Here is a 21,087-nt window from a genome sequence, read left to right as displayed (position 1 = left end):
GTTCACTGTAAGTGCTATTATTGTGAAATGGAAATGTTTAGGGTTAACCACAGCTTTGCCTTAAGCAATAGACCAAACACACTCACAGAGCAGGACTGTCAAGTGCTGAATCATGCCAAGCTACCTCTGGAAGCACCATCAGCAAAAGCACTGTGCGTTGGGAAATTAAATAGCTTTCTAATGTCGAGCAGCTGAATGTAACTATGTACAAAGCCAAGCTTTGGCTTGAGTTATTTAAAGCACACCACCACTGGACTCTGGAGCAGAGGATACATGTTCTCTGATAGATTAATCTGGAAGTCTGATGGCTGAATCTGGGTTTGGCGGATGCCAGGAGAACACTATGTACTGAAATGCATAGTGCCTACTGTAAAGTTTGGTGGAGGAGGGATAACGGCCTGGGACCAACAGGTTGCCAGCTGATCTATGGTTAGATCAGCTGGCTGGCACACTAAAATTTTTTTATCCCCGCTGTAATGCATGGGGATAAGACATTGTAGCACGGTAACCCCCCTCATTGCACAAATGGGCTGATTTTGGATTCTTGTGCGTTAACATTACGACTCCTTTTGCTGGAGATTTGTGACCAACTAGTTGCATGATAAGGGTTTAAATGCTTCTAATGAAATACCTTGGGTTGTCTTCTTTCCAAAAATATATACTATTGTGGGTGTAATTTGAGTTGGTGGCCTGCTAAACAGTCCCAAATGAGGCTTTACAATGTTTTTTTAAATTTCAAGTTTGGAAAAGGGAATGGGGATGTTCCATTTTGTGCCCTATAACTTCCAAATAACATAAAAGAACTATGCATGTTACGTTTAATAAATTCAAGACACTAACATAATATATTTTGGCCAACTGAATGGGGACCATTTTCATAGTAAATATTCTAAATATATTTTTTTCTCAAACATTATTTTCGATTGAAAAGTTTTTTATTGACATCCAGGCACAGCAGACGACAGAATATGCAAAAAATAAAAATCGTACAGGTCAGAGTAAAGCGGCGCCTAGACATCATTTCCTTTTTTTTGTTAACATGATAACAATGTGCAAGTAGCAGAAACATCAGCAGTCATCAACATAGGTATCATTGAACCAGTGCATACAAAAAGTAATATCGACATCACTAATGTCACGGAAAGTCACAGGCCTCAGCAAGATAAGGTGGTAGTGAGGAGACAAATAGGAGAAAAAAGGCCCATAGACAGCGGCCCCCAGGAGCATGCCCGGAAAACAAGAACACGATAATTCGTAGTGGGAACAAACAGGGGAAGGGAAACCTCAACAGGGAACGGGCCAACCCGTAGGCAGAAACCCCAGGCGGACACCTCACAAACCACTGGGCAGCAAAAAAGAAAGGCGGAGCAGCCCTATTGGGCAGAGGTCTCAGCACAGGAACCAGGGGGAAAAAAAAAAAAAAAAAAAAAAAAAAAAAAAAGGGAAGAAGGGGAAGAAAGAGACCACACCATGCACCCGAATGGTACCTCACAGAGCAGCAATCCGGCCTGTGGAGCCATCAGCGTAGGCGGAAGACATCCAGGGGGTCCACACCTTCAGAAAGCGTTCAGTAGTATCGTGTATGTATGCAGTGAGTTTTTCCATGTGCATAATATGCCAAATCTTAGATAAAATTAGTGATCGGGGAGGGATGCATGTGTTCCAATGTTTAGCGATAGAGAGTCGCGCCGCCGCGCATATCCTGTGAATGAGCCGCTGGGTGCATCTGGGAAATTGGGGGTCAGGGTGATCCTTATTGAGTAAAGCCGTCAAAGGGCACTTATCAACCCGGGTGCCCACAAGTTCACTGAGAAGATCAAAGACCCAGGTCCACATATCCACGGCCAGAGGGCACGTCCACCACATGTGAAAGTACGAGCCCCTCTCTCCACAACCCCTCGTACAGCCATCACCGGAGCCCGGGAACATCTGGGCAACCCGGGAAGGAGGAAGATACCACCTGCCAACCACCTTGAACGCGCCTTCTTTAATGAGAGTATTAGCGGTAAGTGAGAACGTGTTAGTGTATATTTCCGTCCAGTCTGACTGAGTGAAAGATATCCCAAGGTCATTCTCCCACAAACGGCAATGGGAAGGGGCGGCAGAGAAGGTATGCGCTGTAAGGTGGGCATAAAGCTGCGAAATCGCGCCCGGACGTCTCTCCCCAGCCCAGCACAGCCGCTCGAATGGAGTCATAAGAGGGAAGGTGCGGGGAAGCTTGAGCCCCGCCAAAAACGAGCGAAGCTGAAGGAAACGATACGTTTCCGCAGGGGGCATCTGAAAAGAGCCAGTGAGAGTACGCACGGTGTGTAAATAGCCCTGGTGATATAGGTGACCAACCTTCGAAAAACCATGAGACCTCCACCAGTGGAAGGAAGCCAACGCCAACCCTGCAGGAAAAGCAGAATTGTGGAACAGAGGGGTAAGGGCAGACGGCGTGCGGTACAAAGCGCGGCTCGTTTTAAGTCGGTCCCATAAAGAGAGGGAAAAGGACAGCGTAGGGCTATCGGTACAGGACGGGCGCGCGCTCCCCCCCAGCCAACAGACCCCCGAGACATCAGGTAAGTGACACAGAGCCCCCTCAAGGGCAACCCATCTAGGGGCTTGAGAACCGAGATGGACCAGCGCCAGTTGCGCCAACTGGGCAGCATGAAAATAGGACAGAAGGTGAGGGACCCCCAGGCCCCCCATAACGCGCGACCGGTAGAGATGAGCACGTCGCCACCTCGGCCTGGCCCCCCTCCAAACAAAGCGAAAGATCTCCGCCTGCAGAAGGTCCAGGTCCCGAAGCACCAGAGGGACAGGGAGCGAACGAAAAAGGTAGAGAATTTTAGGCAAAAGTGTCATCTTAACACTATAAACTCTACCGAGTAGAGAAATATTATAGGGCATCCACCGACGGAGGTCACCCTTCAGCTTCTGCAGCATCGGGAGATAATTAGCAGCATAGAGGTCGGGAAGTCGGGCAGTCAGGTATACCCCCAGATAGCAAAGCCGATGAGGCTGCCACTTAAAATCGAAGTTCAAGGCTATAAGTTTAACGGTGTGGGAAGGTAATGAGATATTCAACGCCTCACATTTAGAGCTGTTGGTCTTATAGCCCGAGATGGCCGAAAAGCGGGACAAAAGGGCATACAGGTTCGGCAGGGACACCAGGGGGGATGTGAGGGAAAGGAGCACATCATCTGCGAAGAGACTAACTTTGTAATTAGAGCCTCCCACCTGCACCCCCTTAATGTCGGGATTCAGGCGAATAGAAGCTGCCAGAGGCTCAATACACAGAGCAAATAGAAGGGGAGAAAGGGGACAGCCTTGCCGCGTACCATTGCGGATAGGGAACGGGGAAGACACTGCCCCCCTGGTGTCCACCACCGCGCTAGGGAAAGAATAAAGACCACGCAGAGCAGTGAGTATACCCCCAGTGAAACCAAAAGTCCCGAGCGTCGCCCACATGTAGTCCCAGTCGACCCGGTCAAACGCTTTTTCCGCATCCAGAGAAAGTAACAAGGTCGGAGACCGAGCCAACCGGGACGCATGAACGACACCCAGGGCGCGGCGGATGTTATCAGGGGCCTCCCTACCCAAGACAAAGCCCACCTGGTCCGGGTGGATCAGGCTTGGTAAGCATGGGGCAATCCGCATGGCCAGAATCTTAGCGTAGAGTTTAACGTCCACATTAATGAGGGAAATGGGACGGTAATTGGAGCAAAAGGAAGCATCCTTCCCTTCCTTGGGAATCACAACAATTTTGGCGGAAAGCATCTCTGGAGGTATCGGGGATCCCGAGAGGAATTTGTTGAACAGTACAGTCAAATGTGGGGACAGAATGTGTTTGAAGCGTTTATAGTAGGCGGCCGTGAACCCATCCACACCGGGGGCCCTAGCGCCCTTCATGGTACTTAGGGCCAAATCTACCTCCTCCTGAGTGATCGCAGCGGATAAATGAAGCGCATCGGCCGGGGAAAGCGACGGTAACCGAGAGTCACGGAGGAAATCCCGTATAGAGTGGGCAGTGTGGGGTGTATGAGAGGTCTTATGGCCATCGTAAAGCGAGGTGTAATAGTTAGTGAATTGCTTACAAATGACATCCGGATGAGAGGATGTCCCCCCCGAGGACGTATGTATTTGCCGAATATGATGGGATCTCGCGGCTAAACGAAGGCGTCTCGCTAGCATGGTGTCGGGCTTATTGCCCTTTTCAAAAAATTTCTGGTTCGTCCAGCTAATGGCCTTCAGAACATCAGCCGAAAGGATCAAATTAAGTTCCCCCTTTTTGACTAACAAAGAACGAAGGGCCTGAGGGTCCCCAGTCGACTTATGCCTACGTTCAAGGTCGCAAATCTCGGTCCTCAAGAGGAGCTCCTGACGGAGCTTCTCCTTTTTCTTTTGGGAGGCCAGGCGAATAAAGGTGCCGCGGATAACCGCCTTGTGCGCCTGCCACAATGTCCCCACAGCCAAATCGGGGGAGGAGTTCAAGCGGAAGTACTCCTCCAGGGCGTCCGCCACAAAAGCACCCATGGTCTGGTCCGCTAATAAGGAGTCATTCAGCTTCCATGTGGAGCTCGGGCGACGGGGGGAAAGATCAGAGAACGTCCCTTCGACTATACCATGATCAGACCAGGTGATCTCATGGATTCGGGAAGACAACAAAGAGCCAAATAAATTTTGCGATATAAAAACGTGGTCTATGCGGGAGTAGCTATCATGAGGGTTGGAGTAGAAGGAGTAGTCCCTGTCACTGGGGTGGAGCGCGCGCCAGGCATCAAACAGATTCATACGGCGTAAGAAAAGTTGAAGGGGTTTGTACGAAGACCGGGGGAGAGCGACACGACGAAAGTCAGACCTGTCCAGGTAAGGGTCCGGAGTGGCATTAAAGTCCCCCCCTACAATCAGGGCGGTGGACCTGGGCACGTCAAGCAGAGCCTCCAGACGTGAATAAAAACCCGAGAGGTTGGGAGAGGGCGCGTAAACGTTGAGGATACAAACGTCCTTGCCAAACAAGGTACCTTGTAAGCGTAAATATCGGCCCTCAGGGTCCTTGACCAAACCAGTAAGGAGAAAATCGAGCCGTTTGTGTAACAGAATCGTGACCCCATTGTGTTTCGTGGGATTGGTAGCATGAAAGTGTTGGAGGTAATGTTTGCCCCAATACCTAGGGACATGGTCATGTTTAAAGTGGGTTTCCTGCAAGAGGACTACGTCCGCGCGAACGGCAGAATAGTTTTTGATAGCTTTGAGACGTTTTTGTGGGGAATTGAGGCCATGTGTGTTATGGGTTATTACCTTCAGGGTGGACCCCCCAGACGACTCCAGCGGATCCATCAGGCACCACAGCCGGCCGGCTCAAAATCAAAGAGGCGTGAGGTGACCCTTGAAAAGAAGAACACAAAATAAATAAAAGGGAAAAGAAGAACAGAGGAAGGAGAGAGGAGAAAAACAAACAAAAAAAAAAACAAAAAAAAAAACAAAAAAAAAGGGGGGGGGTACCTCAAACATTATTTTAATGAATTATTCATACTAAGTGTGGGGATATACGTATAAAAATGGCATCAAAAGAAAGCTCTGTATTGTTGCGTGAGAAATTAAAAAAGGAGGATCATGGATATGAAGTGTACAGATGCTGAAAAAAGTCTCAGGTTTTTGGGCACAAAACACCCTCGGTAAAAACGGGGTTTACGTTACAGCATGCAAAGGTATTTTAGACAATGTTATGCTTCCATAAAGAGAGGATTTGATGAGTTTGGTGTGGGGGAAGTTGAGTGGCTGGCACAGAGCCCTGACCTTTATCCTATTGAACGCCATTAGGATGAATTGGAACACTGATTACAAGCCAGGCCTGACTTCCGAAATGCTCTGGACAGATGCTGATAGGGCACAAATTCCCACAGACATACTCCAAAATCCTGTGGAAAGCCTTCCCAGAAGAGTGGAGGGTATTATAGCTGCAAAGATGTGGGACAACTACATATTAATGCCCATGGTTTTGGAATGGGATGTCCAGCAAGCTAATATATGTGTCACGGTCAGGTGTCCACATACTTTTTATCATGTAGTGTATGTGATCACACTTACTGAAACTGTTTGGGGCAGTAAATTGTCCCTTTAAAAAAAAATAAAAAAAATTGCTAGGAAATACATAATTAATGTCTACATCTAGAAAATCAAAACATTTCCTACAATTTTTTCACATATCCGAGAACAGCAGGTTTCTATCTTTGTCAATAGATGTGTCTGAGAGATGTAGTTCATGGAATCCAATGGGTTAATATGACTATTTTTACATGTTTTGAATGTTTTATCCCACCTCTTAATCCCCCTCCCCAGTTTTAAAGATTTTGTGCGTTCTAATCTGAAATCTCTTTGCTGATGTCATTGGCTAAGCCTCTTGTCTGGCTTCAGTGAGCCCTTGGCACACTTTTTATACATATTTATTGGAAAATCTGTACACATTTTTTGAAAAAAATGGAAAAACATTTATTCTTTGTGTAATGTAGGACACTGGTACTTCTTGCGTAAAATATTTTGGACAATGGGTAAGGGTGAGGGGAATCCAGAAACATGGACTGTATCTTCAACAGGCAAATCCAAGCGACAGTACTAAAGACTTTTTCTTACATATAACCAGTAGCATACCTAGCGGGGGGCGGGCGGTCCGCACCTGGTGCCGCTCATCAGGGGGGTGCCAACTTGCCGGCACCCCTCCATAGACGGACAGTAATGTCCGCCGCTGGAGGAGCAGGCTCGCAAGGGAGCAGTATCGGAGGTCCTTAACAGACCTCCGATACCGCTCCCTTGCGATCCGCGTGGCAACTGCTGCTGTGTTCTGGGGTTTGTTGTCAGATCCCGGCGCACAACACTGAAGCTGCGCCCACCGCCGTCCATGCCCTCTGAACCGGAAGAAGACAGAAGAAGCAGAGGAGCAAAGAGGAGGAAAAGGAGCTGAATGCTGTAAGGAGAAAAGAGGAAAGGTAGGAAAGCATTCAGTGAGAGTGGATTGGTATGTGTGGATTAGTATATGTGTGGAGTAGTATATGTGTGGATTGGTAAATGTGGATTGGTAAGTATGGATTGGTAACTGTGGATTGGTAAATGTGGATTGATATGTGTGGATTGGTAAATGTGTGAGAGTGATGGGTGTTATGCTGTACCATTGCCAATGTCTTTTTCATTATATAATTATGCTCTAAAAGTACATCATAACTCCCATCACTCTATACTGTTCCATACAGTGGCAGAGCTGGGGGACAGAGGCCTTGCACCCCCACTGCAGGACTCCTGAAAGGTAAGTGAACTTCAAAGGGGGGAGAGGGTAGATAGTTAGTAGGGGGTAGATAGGGAGAAGGGAGTGAGAAGGGGTACATAGGGCAGAAGGGGGTAGATAGGGCAGAAAGGAGTGAGAATGGGTAGATCGAGAGAAGGGAGGAAGGAGGGTAGCAAGAATATTGAAATAAAGAGTCAGAATGAGAGAGAGAAAATGAATGGATTAATGTGTGGATGAATTGTGTGACTGAGTGAGAGAATTAATGAACTTGTGAGAATGCATCAATTAATATGTGTAAATAATTTGTGTGAAAGAATAAATGATTGTGTGAATGAATTGTGTGAATGAAGTTGATCTATACCTGCAATGCTATGTTTCGGTACATTATTATTGTATACCTGCAAATACGAGATTTGTATGTCTGATTCTATGCCTCCAGTGCTGAATTCACATGTGAACAATAATAATAACTATATATATATATATATATATATATATATATATATATATATATATATATATATATTGCTAACAGCAGTCACACTCCTATCATGCGTGATAGCTGTTAACAATTATATATATACATATATATATATATATTAATATTGCTATTTAATTTTTTTGTCCAATTTTGATGTGTTACTTACTTTTAATAAAAGTGTGAGATTTTGTTATGGTGTGAGGGGGTCATTTTTGGTTTTGGCCAAGTAAATGCTGAATTTTTGGTTTCGGTACAGAATTTTCATGTTGGTGCATTTCTGCTAAGCCAGACACTGAAGTGGTAGGCCTATACCACATCAATGTTTGGCTAAGTATATAGTGATAGGGGTTATGCTACACTATTGTCAATGTCAGACTCAGTGTATAGTGATAGGGATTACGCTGTACCAATGTCAATGTCTGCCTCCGTATATAGTGATAGATGTTATGCTGTATCCCTGTCATTGTCTGCCTCAGTATATAGTGATAGGTGTAATGCTGTACCCGTCAATGTCTGCCTCAGTATATAGTGATAGGGGTTATGCTGTACCCTCGTCAATGTCTGCCTCAGTATATAATGATAGGTGTTATGCTGTACCACCTTCATTGTCTGTGCCATTATATAACGATAGAAGCTATGCAGTTTTAAAGTGCGTGTGTGTGTGTGTGTGGGGGGGGGGTGCCACATACAGGATCCACCCCAGGTGCCAAATACTCTAGGTACGCGCCCCTGCATATAACCAAGAGAACAAATGACACTTTTCCTAAAAACATTATGTAATGGAGTGCTTCTCCAACTTCTGACCCCAGTAATTTACACTGGATTCCAGAATCTGCCTTACTGGAAGCATCACCTCGCACTGTGGCAACAGAACAGAGCTCCATTGATTTTACAGCTCCCTGGACCTGTCGGGGGAGATCAGGTGGGCAGCTACCCAGGACAGCGGGCACTGCCCAGAAAATCAGGCTGGTTCTGGGAAAACAGACCGTTAGGTGATATGAGTTCCTTTCCTGTGGCAGTGGTATTTGCAGAGACATAGACAGCCTCCTTTGTTAGAGTTTGCTCAGTGGTGGTAGAAGGAACTTCTCACTTTATGTCATGTGACAGGATAGTTACATATTACTGTCAGTAAGAGTGGAAATGTGTTTGTATGTCAGCATAGCAGCACAAGTAGTTTCTCTGCTACTAAGGCATGGTTTTTTTAATAAGTTATTGGAAGAATCAGTTTAATGCTAACTTTCACGTGGAAACAAAAACTTGCTTTCCACGACGGTCCCTCTGGGGATGCAATTTTCAATCCCAGGGTAAACCGACCTGTGACTATTTATTGTGTGAATACAAAGTTAATAACAGTTGTAGAAAATAAATGTAGTTACCCTACCAAGTAGCCAAGAACTTACTAATACTCTGGCACTTAGTCACATAGATAGATAGATGCACACTTAATGGACAAAAGTATTGGGACACCTGACCATTACACCCACAGGAACATGGTATTGCCTTACACCCACAGGAACATGGTATTGCCTTCTATATACATAGACATTACTATATGGTTTGTCGCCACTTTGCAGCTACAACAGCTTCCACCTTTCTGGGTAGGCATTCCACAAGTGTTGAGTATTTCTGTAGGGATTTGTGCCCATTCACCCAGTAGAGCATTTGTGAGGTCAGGCACTAATGTTGGACGAGAAGGCCTGGCTTGCAATCTATGTTGCAGTTCATCCCAACGGTGTTTGATAGGGTTGAGGTCATTGCTCTGTGCGGGCCAGTCAGGTTCTTTGAAACCAAACTCATCCAAGTGCATATTGTGAATTGGCCAACTTTAAAGAGGTCCCACATAGGACAGTGATAAGATATCACTGAACTTAATTGCATATGTCCCACATGTGGTCTTCTAGGCCTCAAACAACCCAATAAGCCTATGCATGGATGGTATCACTGTACTCAGGAGATGCTGCTGAACACATAGGGACATCGTTTGACAGTGACAGGAGCTGTAAATTCATACCTGAAGTACAGTATGTATGGAAAAACACCAATAAAATTACCACTACAAAGCTTGACAAAGTATGGTGGTAGAATAAGTGTAGCATTTGAAGTAACCTGGGGTGTCTAGGTTTCAAAAATATATGGTTTGAAAAGAGTATATTGAACTGACTGGCTTAAAAAATGTCCTAAATAGGACATGGGCGCAGGATAACCAAAATGTTTTATTTTACAGAATGGGTATTTCTAAACTCAGGACGAATATAAAAATCTATTTAGTAGTTTGTTTCATTAGCGTTTGTAGATGAGTAAAAGATTTTTCATATAAAAGTTTTTAAAAAATCATCATGTTTTATTATTTTATATATATTGTATAGTAAATTAGATGATATGAACAAAAGAATGGTGTCTAAAGAAAGCCCTTCTTGAACAAAAAAAATAAAATTTGTATGGGTACAGTTCAAACACCACAGAAATGTTAATATAGCCACAGTTATGAAGTGTACAAAAAGTAAAAAAAAACGTCCCAGTCCTTAAAGTACTGCTTTCTGTAAGAACCCCCTGCTGTGAGACATGCTGCAGTTTTACATACTCTATTACCCATGTGTTTTCCTTCTTTAGCATCCTATATAAACATTTTTTTTGTGAGAACCAAGGCTCACTGTCTTGTACAGATTGTACTCTGTCCTGTCATGATGGAAAAAAGCCTTTAGTGTACTTGGTATGTCTCCATGCACAAGGCCGTGTATGTATGTTACAAGAACCTACCGCCTCCAAAGTAGCCTTCAGTGCCATCTCAGGGACATCCTGTTATAAATGTTATGTGCTGATTATATTTTTGAAGGAGACCATCGTAAAAATAAACTTTGTTTCTCATAACTTTATTGCATTGTCATATATGCTAAATCCATCAAAAGAGTAATAGGAAAAGCTACAATTTTAACGTATGGTTTCAACCAAATTGGCCTAAACAGCACCAAGTTGCAGTAGGCTGATAACAGAGGGGAAAAAGTCTGGTAGATAATAATTTCACAAACTTCTGGTACATAATAATAGGAATAACAGCTACAACCCCTGTGACCTATAATCCATGATGTATGGTGCAGGGAAATCTTTGCTCTCTGTGGGTGGCTTATTCCTGTAGAGACACAGACCCTCCTGCTCCAGGAAACAATTGTCTCCAGAATATTCCTCTGCTGGAATGAGAATGTTGGGGGACTGGTGAGTGGTCCATAGGTTTTTAGGGTATGGAGTCCACAATGGCACCATTTCTCATGTTGATACGGAGGGAGCCCATAATCATATTGCATTGAGAGATCAGGACCTATAGGTTCTGTGAATAGGTAACAGTACCCAGGGCTGGACTGCAGACGACAAGCTGGCCCTGGCATTTTTAGGCAATATGAGAGGGCGCACATTACGCTGCGTTATGCGCCATTGCAAGAGTGGCAGATCGTGCGAATATGAAGCAATGCCGGCCATTTGTCTAGTGCGCCATATGGCTGGCCTGTCAGCAAACAATTTGGTGCAGATCAAAAATGTATATTTATTGCTACATTCTTCTGAATTGAGCTGAAATTTAGATTCTCAAAAGAATACTCTTCTTCGCCTATTAACATTAAATGCCACTAAACGGCAGTGACATGCTATAATAACAGGAAGTATGAATTGTTTAGATACTTAATGACAGGATAGCCATTGTATTAGTAAATCAGTCAAGTTAGTCAACATTCTTCTGCTTTACTCCAGATAAAGACACTACTAACATCAGTGCACCCTGTAGTATTACTTTAGGGATCCATGGTTATGGTCTCTCTAGAAACAGATATCTATGATTCACCAACAATATGATTTATTGTCATAAGAACCCTCTTTGTTCTGAAGCAATTCATGCAATAACTGGCTAAGCGGCCACGGGGCATGTGTCGAAGCTAGTACAGTAAACAAAAAGCAAGCCAATGCCATCTTAGGAAATCAGTCATTAAGGGGCTGAAATATCTGTCTTTATGGCACGGATAATAAGGTAATCTTCATGGTAAATGTGCAGTAGACACAGAAACAGGCTTGGCTTATTTCTCAGATGTTTAATTCACTGAGCTGGTCCTTTGTTTACAGTATATATATATATATATATATATATATATACATCCCTTTAAACCATTTCCCAGTTTATGGATTCTTTTAGCTCTCTCCTTAACTTTGTAACCGACTTATTTAAAAGTCGTTCTTTTCCATGTGCTTTCCTGTGGCCTGCTTGCATTTTTCAGCTTCAACGTGCTGCGCTTAGCCCCAGAGAGCTGAGGGCAGATATACGGTGTCATATCCCTAAGCTCAACCTCAGAAGGCAGCTCACAGAGTAAGGGAGCAAGAAGCTAACAAATGTATTTTGATACATAAAAGGGATAAATAGGAACAGCAGTGAATCAATATTAGGTGTGGCTTGGGGCACCCAGGGATCAAGAGGGGCAGCTGACCCTAAAGTTGCTAGCTTAATTGGATAAGGGTAAATTTTGGAGTCCATGCCTCCCTTATATAAATTTTATAATTTTCACCACCCCTTCTCCTGAGCAGGGGATGAGGGTGAGGGAGTATATTTAAAAACTTTATCCCCCCCAGGTTATTTAATTACTCCCCACTAAACACAGGGTAGTGGACAAGGCTTAATTGGTACTTTTTTTTATTATTATTATTTTTTTTATTGTATAGCAGGTTGGGGGTTGATTTTTTTTGGGTGTTTCAGGTGAGGACATGGAAGCTCAATACAGGCAAGTCATTCCATCAGAAAGAATCGTTAAATCTGGATGTTAATGATTTGCAAGATCATAAACAGCAAATGTTTAGTGCAGGGAGATATTGTTAAACAAACCTAATTGTTTTTGGCTGTGTAACTAAGATGATAGACAAAGGTGGAGCACTAGATAGGTACTAGATTTCAGTAAGGCATTTGAATCTCTGCCTCATAGAAAATTGATAAATAAATTGCAGTTTTGGGGTTTGGCAGTAGTTGAATGGATAAGACAATGGTTGAGTGACAGAAGATTGTAGATAATGGTGTATATTGAATGAAGGCCCTGTTACTAGTGGAGTAACTATTGGGACCCATAGTTTTTCGTATGTTTATTATCCATGGGGACCAGATTCGCGCCAAGCTATGCCAATTTATATGTGGCGGATTGGGAAGCTAATTACATCTGGTCCAATAATCCGTTTGGCGCGAGTCTGGTCCTCTGGCGGCGCTACATTGATGATATATTAATCATATGGAAAGGTTCAGTGGATGAACTTTATCGATTTTTTTATTATATTAATGATAATAAATATAGTTTGAAATTTACGTCATGCATTGATTCTAACAAGATACATTTTTTGGATCTCACACTATACATCCAGGAAGATAAGATAAAATCAAAAACATTTTTTAAGCCGACTGATGGTAACAGCTACATTGATTATGGTAGCTGTCACCATCCAGCATGGTTACAAAATGTCCCCAAAGGACAATTTGCGCGTATACGCAGAAATTGTACAGAGGATAAAGATTTCCTCACCCAAAGTCAAGTCCTATTTAACAAATTTAGGGAGAGAAATTACCCAGAGGAGTTACTACAAAGCAACCTTAGATCAATAAAGGACAAGAAAAGAGAATCCCTTCTGGGAGAAAAAAACTCTAAACCCAAAAGAACTTTTGATTTTGCTTTTTTAACAAAATATAGCAATAAGGCTTTTGAGATTAAAAGGGCAGTGAATAAATGCTGGCCAATTTTACAACAAGACAATGTCTTAAAAAACTATCTTCCAATAAGACCAAACATCATCTACAAGAAGGTTGAAAGTTTAAAATCTATCTTGGCCCCTAGCATTCTGCCGGAAATAGAAACGACTAAAAAAGACAACACCTTATTCAAAAGAAATCCAGGGTTCTATAGGTGTGGGAAGTGCAAACTCTGCAGAACATGTTATAAACAAGAGAAAAAAATCACCAAGTTTAAATGTTCGAACACCAAAAAGGAATACAACATCAGACATTTTATCCATTGTAGGTCAACCAATGTTATTTATCTTCTGGAATGTAGTTGTGGCATCCAGTATATAGGAAGAACTATAAGGGAGTTAAAAGTGAGAGGCCTTGAACACCTTGGCGGGATACGGAATAAGAGCCAAAAACACAGTGTCCCGAAACATTGCAATACGTGCAATAAATTCTCTTTAGGAGAATTTAAAGTGATAGGAATTGATCTGATCTCTCCACATTGGAGAGGTGGAGACACAAAGCAAGTATTGGCAAAAAAAGAAACGGAGTGGATATTTAAATTCCAAACACACAAACAGGGGGGCTTAAACACCGATTTAGACATTTTAGCTTTTATGAACGATTAAAATATGTAAAAAAAAAAAAAATTCACTCACATGCACTTCATAGATTATGTACAAATAATTGCCACTGCACTTTGTGATGCACTTTATTTGTGAGCACGCTATAAAGCACTTTAATGCATATGAGATATTCTTTGAAGCACTTCAAAGTACGTACAATAATATAATGCATGCAGCACTTTATTGTAAGCATACTATGTGTGTAATATCTGTTTTTACATCAGTTCATTTGTATAACATTAATATTCTTATCCTCATAGGAGAAATATTATATTAGCTCTGGCTGAGTATTTTTAGATACAGTATTTGCATATTTCGATTTCCTCTTCGTTTAGAATGTCCAACATCACATTTATACAAATAACCAAACACATACGAGTTTTAGTTGGATCTGTTTTTATTTAATGTGTATGTTTTCCGGGACATTATATAAGTAGATATTTAACAGTAGAACCTCTAAGCTTCATGGATCTGATGCGTCGCCCCGCCCGATAAGGAGAAGATGCCTATGCCGTACTTAAGAGATCTACACGGATACGAATACGCCACTCCCATTGATGACGTCGACACGCGCCTCTAGCCAGAGACGCAGTGATGCCAGCACACTATCTCCTTCATTCGGACGGCGAGACGCGATGACGCCGGCCCCTAGTCCCATGCAGCTACATCGAAGACGTAACGATGCGACTGTGAACGGAATGACGCGACCAAAGACGTGACTGAGGACGTGATGACATACCCGGAAATCCTACATCTATTTAAATGGACGCTATATGGACCTTTTTTATAATTTATATTGCCGTTTGATTTCCTTTCCTCCTGATGAAGCCGACGATCCATCGGCGAAACGCGTAGAGAGAGAGAGAAAATAAATTGGAGAAATTTTAACCATATACCGGATGTTTTATTTCCAAAAGCGCTTGCACAATATCTTTTGAGTTGTGCTACATCTTAACTGTAAGTGCAATTTGATCTTTTAAGACCAAGTGACAGAAGATATTGCACCATCCTGGTTTATGTTTGGTTTTACAGATATCGTTTTTCAAGTTTGACATCTGATGAGCCTGAATATACAGTCCTTTTGTGAGTGGTACTTACACTACTATTACATTATTATCTTTTGGATATATTACACTATTGGCGTTGTTTTTGTTTCTCCCCCTATGTATATGCGCTCCAATTTTTCTGGTCTGCATTTGCACGCACTTTGAGGAAGAGTGCTGTTTGGTAGCTGCTTTCATTGGGGGTAATATCTATTTATTTATTAGTTTATTTTTATTTTACTACTACACGTGGATTTGGGTTTCCCTTTTGCGTTCACTTGTGAATTGTAAACACAGTGTCTGCTTTATGAATCGCATAAGACAAGCTGGGAATATACCTACAGTGGTATACTTAGTACTTAGGTTAGGGGCAGCATCTTCTGCTGCCTCTTAGGCCTACCTCCCCACTTACCATCCTCTCAGCTAAGCCCTGGTATATTACAACATAACAAAGGATGCATAGTGCCAAGTACTAAAGAGACTGCACTGGTTAGGTCCATTGTGTAAATGGACCAATTAAGGCAAGATCATCTTTCTAACTGACCCATTGAACAGTGGCATGCCAGGAAACCTGATCACCCAAAAGAACAATCTTGCCTGGATTTTCCATTCCAGACTCGGTACATGCTCATGTAGCAAGCTCCAGAAGCAGCATCTCACCTGTCTGTGGACTATATTGTTTTTGGTGTGCAGTGCCAAGACTTCAAATAAGTTTCTGCAGGAGAGACAGCTTAGAGCATAACCTGGGGAGGTATTTGCTTTTCAATCCATTGTGAATATAGTTTGTAATAAAGGTTTGGCAGTCTGCACTCTCTGGGTTCTCCCTTTTTTAGGCACTGCCGAGATTCAGAAGATACGTTGGTGATGTATGTTGGTGTATGGGACGATCTGATCCATCCGAGAGAAAACTCAAGACAGGACCTTTGTTGAAAGACTATGATTTTTGTTTCTCTTTAGAGACCTTAGTCTCTGTGTTTGGCAGAGCCCTGGGGAACACAGGAGAGCGGGACCCACGTAGCAAAGACGTTAGATAGGTCTCACAAGATAGTGAAGAACAAGCAAGTCAAAGCCAAAAATAGGGAAGTCCGAGGTCGGGGCAGGCAGCACAGATGCGAGGTCAAGGACATACAAGGTCGGGGCTGGCGGCACAGGATCGAGGTCAGAAGACAAGCCAAGGTCCAGTACACGGTAGACACTGAAGACACACAAAGGACTGGAAAACAACTGTAATTCTCTTTGATCAGACACTAATGAAGTGGAACTCGGGGTTTAAATAGGAGCGAGGGCGGGAGGATACAGATAAGGGCCTATAGGAGAAAAGTATCAAAGAACGACGTCATTGCGAGCGACGCGGACGTGTAGCATTGTTGCGCATGTTATTTCGTGCCGCGGGCGTGCCACACCGACGTTTGCGTCATCCCGCAAGCGACGGCTACGAGCAGCAGCACGTTGCGGGACCCGGGCGGACACGGTAGGCGTAACACACAGTTTCTGGGCTCGGTTTATTACATCTATTTATTATTTTACATTTGATTACATTCTGGTTGAATTTATGAGTAATTATACAGTTTGTTTTTATAGATTACTTAGTATAAGTTAACATATTTTTACGGTTTTAGAATTGAGATAAGTGATTTTACTTTTGACTGACCATCCCTCTACTTGCTACTTTTAACTATATTTGTAGTATGTTTGTATGTCTTCATAATTGAGATGCACGTAATATATATTTTTTTAATGGTTTGTTTTTTTCTAGAGTTTTTGTGTTTTTTTAGATGTTACTTTTTTCTTTGTGTTAATATTCAAGCTGACATCCTGTGTCATCTCACCATCCCATTTCCTTCATTCCCACATGCACGCCATCATTTCCTTCCCAGGTTTAGAAGGTCATTTGTCTCCACTTAATAACATTGTTTTATTAATAGAATTCAGTGTATTTTGAAGTTGAATTTGTAACAACAAAACACATGTTTGTATACTGTATATATACACTCACTGGCCACTTTATTAGGTACACCTGTTCAATTGCTTGTTAACACAAATAGCTCATCAGCCAATCACATGGCAGCAACTCAATGCATTTAGGCATGTAGACGTGCTCAAGACAACTTGCTGAAGTTCAAACCGAGCATCAGAAGGGGAAGAAAGGGGATTTAAGTGACTTTGAACGTGGCATGGTTGTTGATGCCAAACCGGCTGTCCTCAGTATTTCAGAAACCGCTGATCTACTGGGATTTTCACGCACAACCATATCTAGGGTTTACAGAGAATGGTCCGAAAAAGAGAAAATATCCAGTGAGCGGTAGTTGTGTGGACGAAAATGCCTTGTTGGTGTCAGAGGTCAGAGGAGAATGGGCAGATTGGTTCAAGGTGACAAAAAGGCAACAGTAACTCAAATAACCACTCGTTACAACCAAGGTATGCAGAATAACATCTCTGAACGCACAACACGTCGAACCTTGAAGCAGATGAGCTACAGCAGCAGAAGACCACACCGGGTGCCGCTCCTCTCAGCGAAGAACAGGAAACTGAGGCTACAATTCGCACAGGCTCACAAAAATTGGACAATGAAAGACTGGAACATTGTTGCATGGTCTGATGAGTCTCGATTCCAGCTACGACATTCAGATGGCAGGGTCAGACTTTGGCGTAAACAACATGAAAGCATGCATCCATCCTGTCTTGTATCAACGATTTAGGCTGGTGGTGGTGTAATGGTGCAGGGGACATTTTCTTGTCACACTTTGGGCCCCTTAGTACCAATTGAGCATCGTTTAAAGGCGACAGCCTACCTGAGTATTGTTGCTGACCATGTCCATCCCTTTGTGACCACAGTGCACCCATCTTCTGATGGCTACTTCCAGCAGGATAATGCACCATGTAACAAAGCTCACATCATCCCAAACTGGTTTCTTGAACAATGAGTTCACTGAACTCCAATGGCTTCCACAGTCACCAGATCCCAATCCATGAGAGCAACTTTGAGATGTGGTGGAACGGGAGATTAGCATCATGGATGTGCAGCTGACAAAACTGTGTGATGCCATCATGTTCGTTTGGACCAAAATCTCTGAGGAATGTTTCCAGCGCCTTGTAGAAAGTATGCCACAAAGGATGAAGGCAAAAGGGGGTCCAACCCAGCACTAGTAAGGTGTACCGAATAAAGTAGCCAGTGAGTGTGTATGTATATGTATATACCCGGACCAAGATTTTTTCTAATCTATGCCAGCCAATTGTAAGGAATTTCCAAATAACTCCCAGTTGTTGTTTTTTAACCAACACAGCATCTCACCTCTAACAAAGTAAACTTTTAACATGAGTTCAGTTCAGTGACATGGAGTGTAAGACTCCACACTGCTTACTTTATTTCACAAGCTACCTGTCCAAAGTGATACTGGAAAATTACCACAGTAGGTGTACCAGGTATTGAAGTGGACTTGTGCCAGAACAGCTAATTACTGATGCTATTATCCCAATGCCGACGCCAAAGGGAAGACAAATCTTGCAGCTTGAAGAATCTCTGCTATGTTCCAGAACACGTGGCTTTGTGATGGCACCAGTGACTGGCGTCATAGCTATGCCACAGAACAGGAACGTTTTTTAGAGAGGGTGGATAAAAGGTACTTTAATAAGCATTTAAATAATGTTCATTAAACCTTGCTGACTAAGAATTATGTTTTTTGTTACAGTTCAACAAAAGGTGAAGATCAACGAATTACAACCCAGTTTTTAGTACAGTATTTCTCTAGAACATAAGTTTAAATCACATATTTAAACAATGTATTTAGGATTATATAACAGACATTATGTTGTAGATTATTTATATAGCTTTGTAGCATACATATCAGAGAGTATGTGACATGCGATCTTATTGCCATAACTCTAGAGGCATTATTCCACCCCTTTTAACGTTTACTTGAACTTTGCTTTCATGGATGACTAAGTTGATTATTTTGCTTGTAACTGTAGGTTTATTTTAAAAAACAAAAATTCTCCACCAGCTATGAAAAAAAATGAGCCAGTCCCTGGTGTCCCTCCAATACGTCTCCATGGTCTATTGTGCTGCGTTATTGAGCGACCATACTGACCATAACGTCATAAACCAGTGTTTCCAGTCAGTAACGCAATATTCTGCCGAGTTGCCAGCAAAGAACTGATGACTTGCTAAAATAACAAAACATGACATATTCTTTCTCAATATAAAGAAAACCTTTTTATTATGCAAACGCTAACATTTCTTCCACCGACCGCATACAAACAGCACGGGTGTTAATACGGCTGTTAACACACGTCAGTTACTGGTTCATGCAATAATATTGCCAGACACACAGGACATTTCGCTGCCAAAGAAGGCAATAAGGTACTGCAGTGAAAAATACTGCACAATGTATTACGCTATTGCTTTCTATCGAAGAAACAGAACAGCCGTCGCATCCGATTGTGCTACCTAGGTTTCCTTTGTTGCTGTCAGACATTGTAAAATTTATTATGGCAGTTGTGCCGTTTGACCTTGTTGGTTATGAATGTGGCGCGATACATTAATTTAGAATTTTCCCAGATTAATACAAAGCAGAGTTACGGTACAACCAAGTAACAGTGAAAGATACACACAATTTCACGTGTACAAGTTGGATTTAGAAGAATTTTATTTTTTTAAGAAGTACCAATAAACACTGTATGTAGTACGAACAGGCACAACAAATTCCCTACTCAGAAGAGCTTACAATCTTTTATTGCACCTCAGGCACTGAGAGACAATGTTACCCAAGATTACGTAGTGCTGGCGCTTGGGCTTTGACACCGGACGTTACTTTGTCACTTCTCTGTTAGACATGAAGAACTGAAGGTTCGTTTCCTATTGCTTTTTGTGCTGTATGTCCCCTTCATGCCTAAAACTTATCTGAAGATGCCTGCTGTCACGTGACATCTTCTCTCCATCCATGATGTCAGGAAAACAGGCGTAACTCCTTGTCATACCCGGTCTCTTTTCCTTTTGTTACTATTTCCAAACTGCAATGTGACAGTTCTTAAAAAATCAAGGATGTTGATGTTATCTCTGTGTGTGTATGTATATATGTATATATATATATATATATATATAACCTCATTTTAGGACAGGAGTGTTTAAAATCTAAATCGTTTTTTTTTTTGGTCAGCTGTGAAGACTACTCTTTTAAACGCGTTAGTGCCTGGAGCGGATTGGGCTTCCAAACCAATTGCACGTGAACTACTCACAGTACAGATATGCAGCATATCATGAAGAACAGGTGGCCATTACTCCAAAATGAAGTCATATCACCTTTGGGGAAATTGGAAATCTAAGATTTACTTTAGGTCCTAAGGCCTGATAAGCAGGTGTGGGTTTTTTTTGTTATTATTATTATTATTACTTTGGTAAGAAATCCCCCCAAATCCCGCAGAGTCTTTGCAAGTGACATGTGCAGCCTCTAGTTTTACTACATGAAATCGGTAGAATAACATAGAAGTTGACTGCATAGTAGGAAGCTTACCTGCTATACAAATGGTGGGTGTAATGCAGAGGGACACATGCATGCCCTGCGTTTCAGAAGCACATTGGCCCCGTCGCATTACATTAGTAATTAAATAGGGTATGGCTATATGGTATATAATTCTGATTAAATAAAGCCCTCCCTATAAAAAAACAAGCCCCAGATGACACTGGCAGCAGACCCTAAGCTGCTAACCCTGTTTAAAAACGGTACATTAAAACATCTCTAGGGTGGCTTGGAGTGAGGTAAGAGTTAATAATCCCTAAGTATACTTAATGTGCAGAGACAGCAGAAACTGTTTGTAGTAAAAATAATGCCTACAGAAATCTACAAACTGAAAAGGAGCCGAGGAAATGAATCAGAATGAATAATTTGTAAGCAGAAAAGACAAACGGCGAACACCAAGGCACAGAATGAGAACAGACTGGC

This window comes from Sceloporus occidentalis, unplaced genomic scaffold (assembly GCF_023333645.1).
Source record: "Sceloporus occidentalis isolate IW3139 unplaced genomic scaffold, rSceOcc1.0.p SCAF_72, whole genome shotgun sequence".
NCBI lineage: Eukaryota > Metazoa > Chordata > Lepidosauria > Squamata > Phrynosomatidae > Sceloporus > Sceloporus occidentalis.
Note: the sequence above shows the minus strand (reverse complement) of the source record.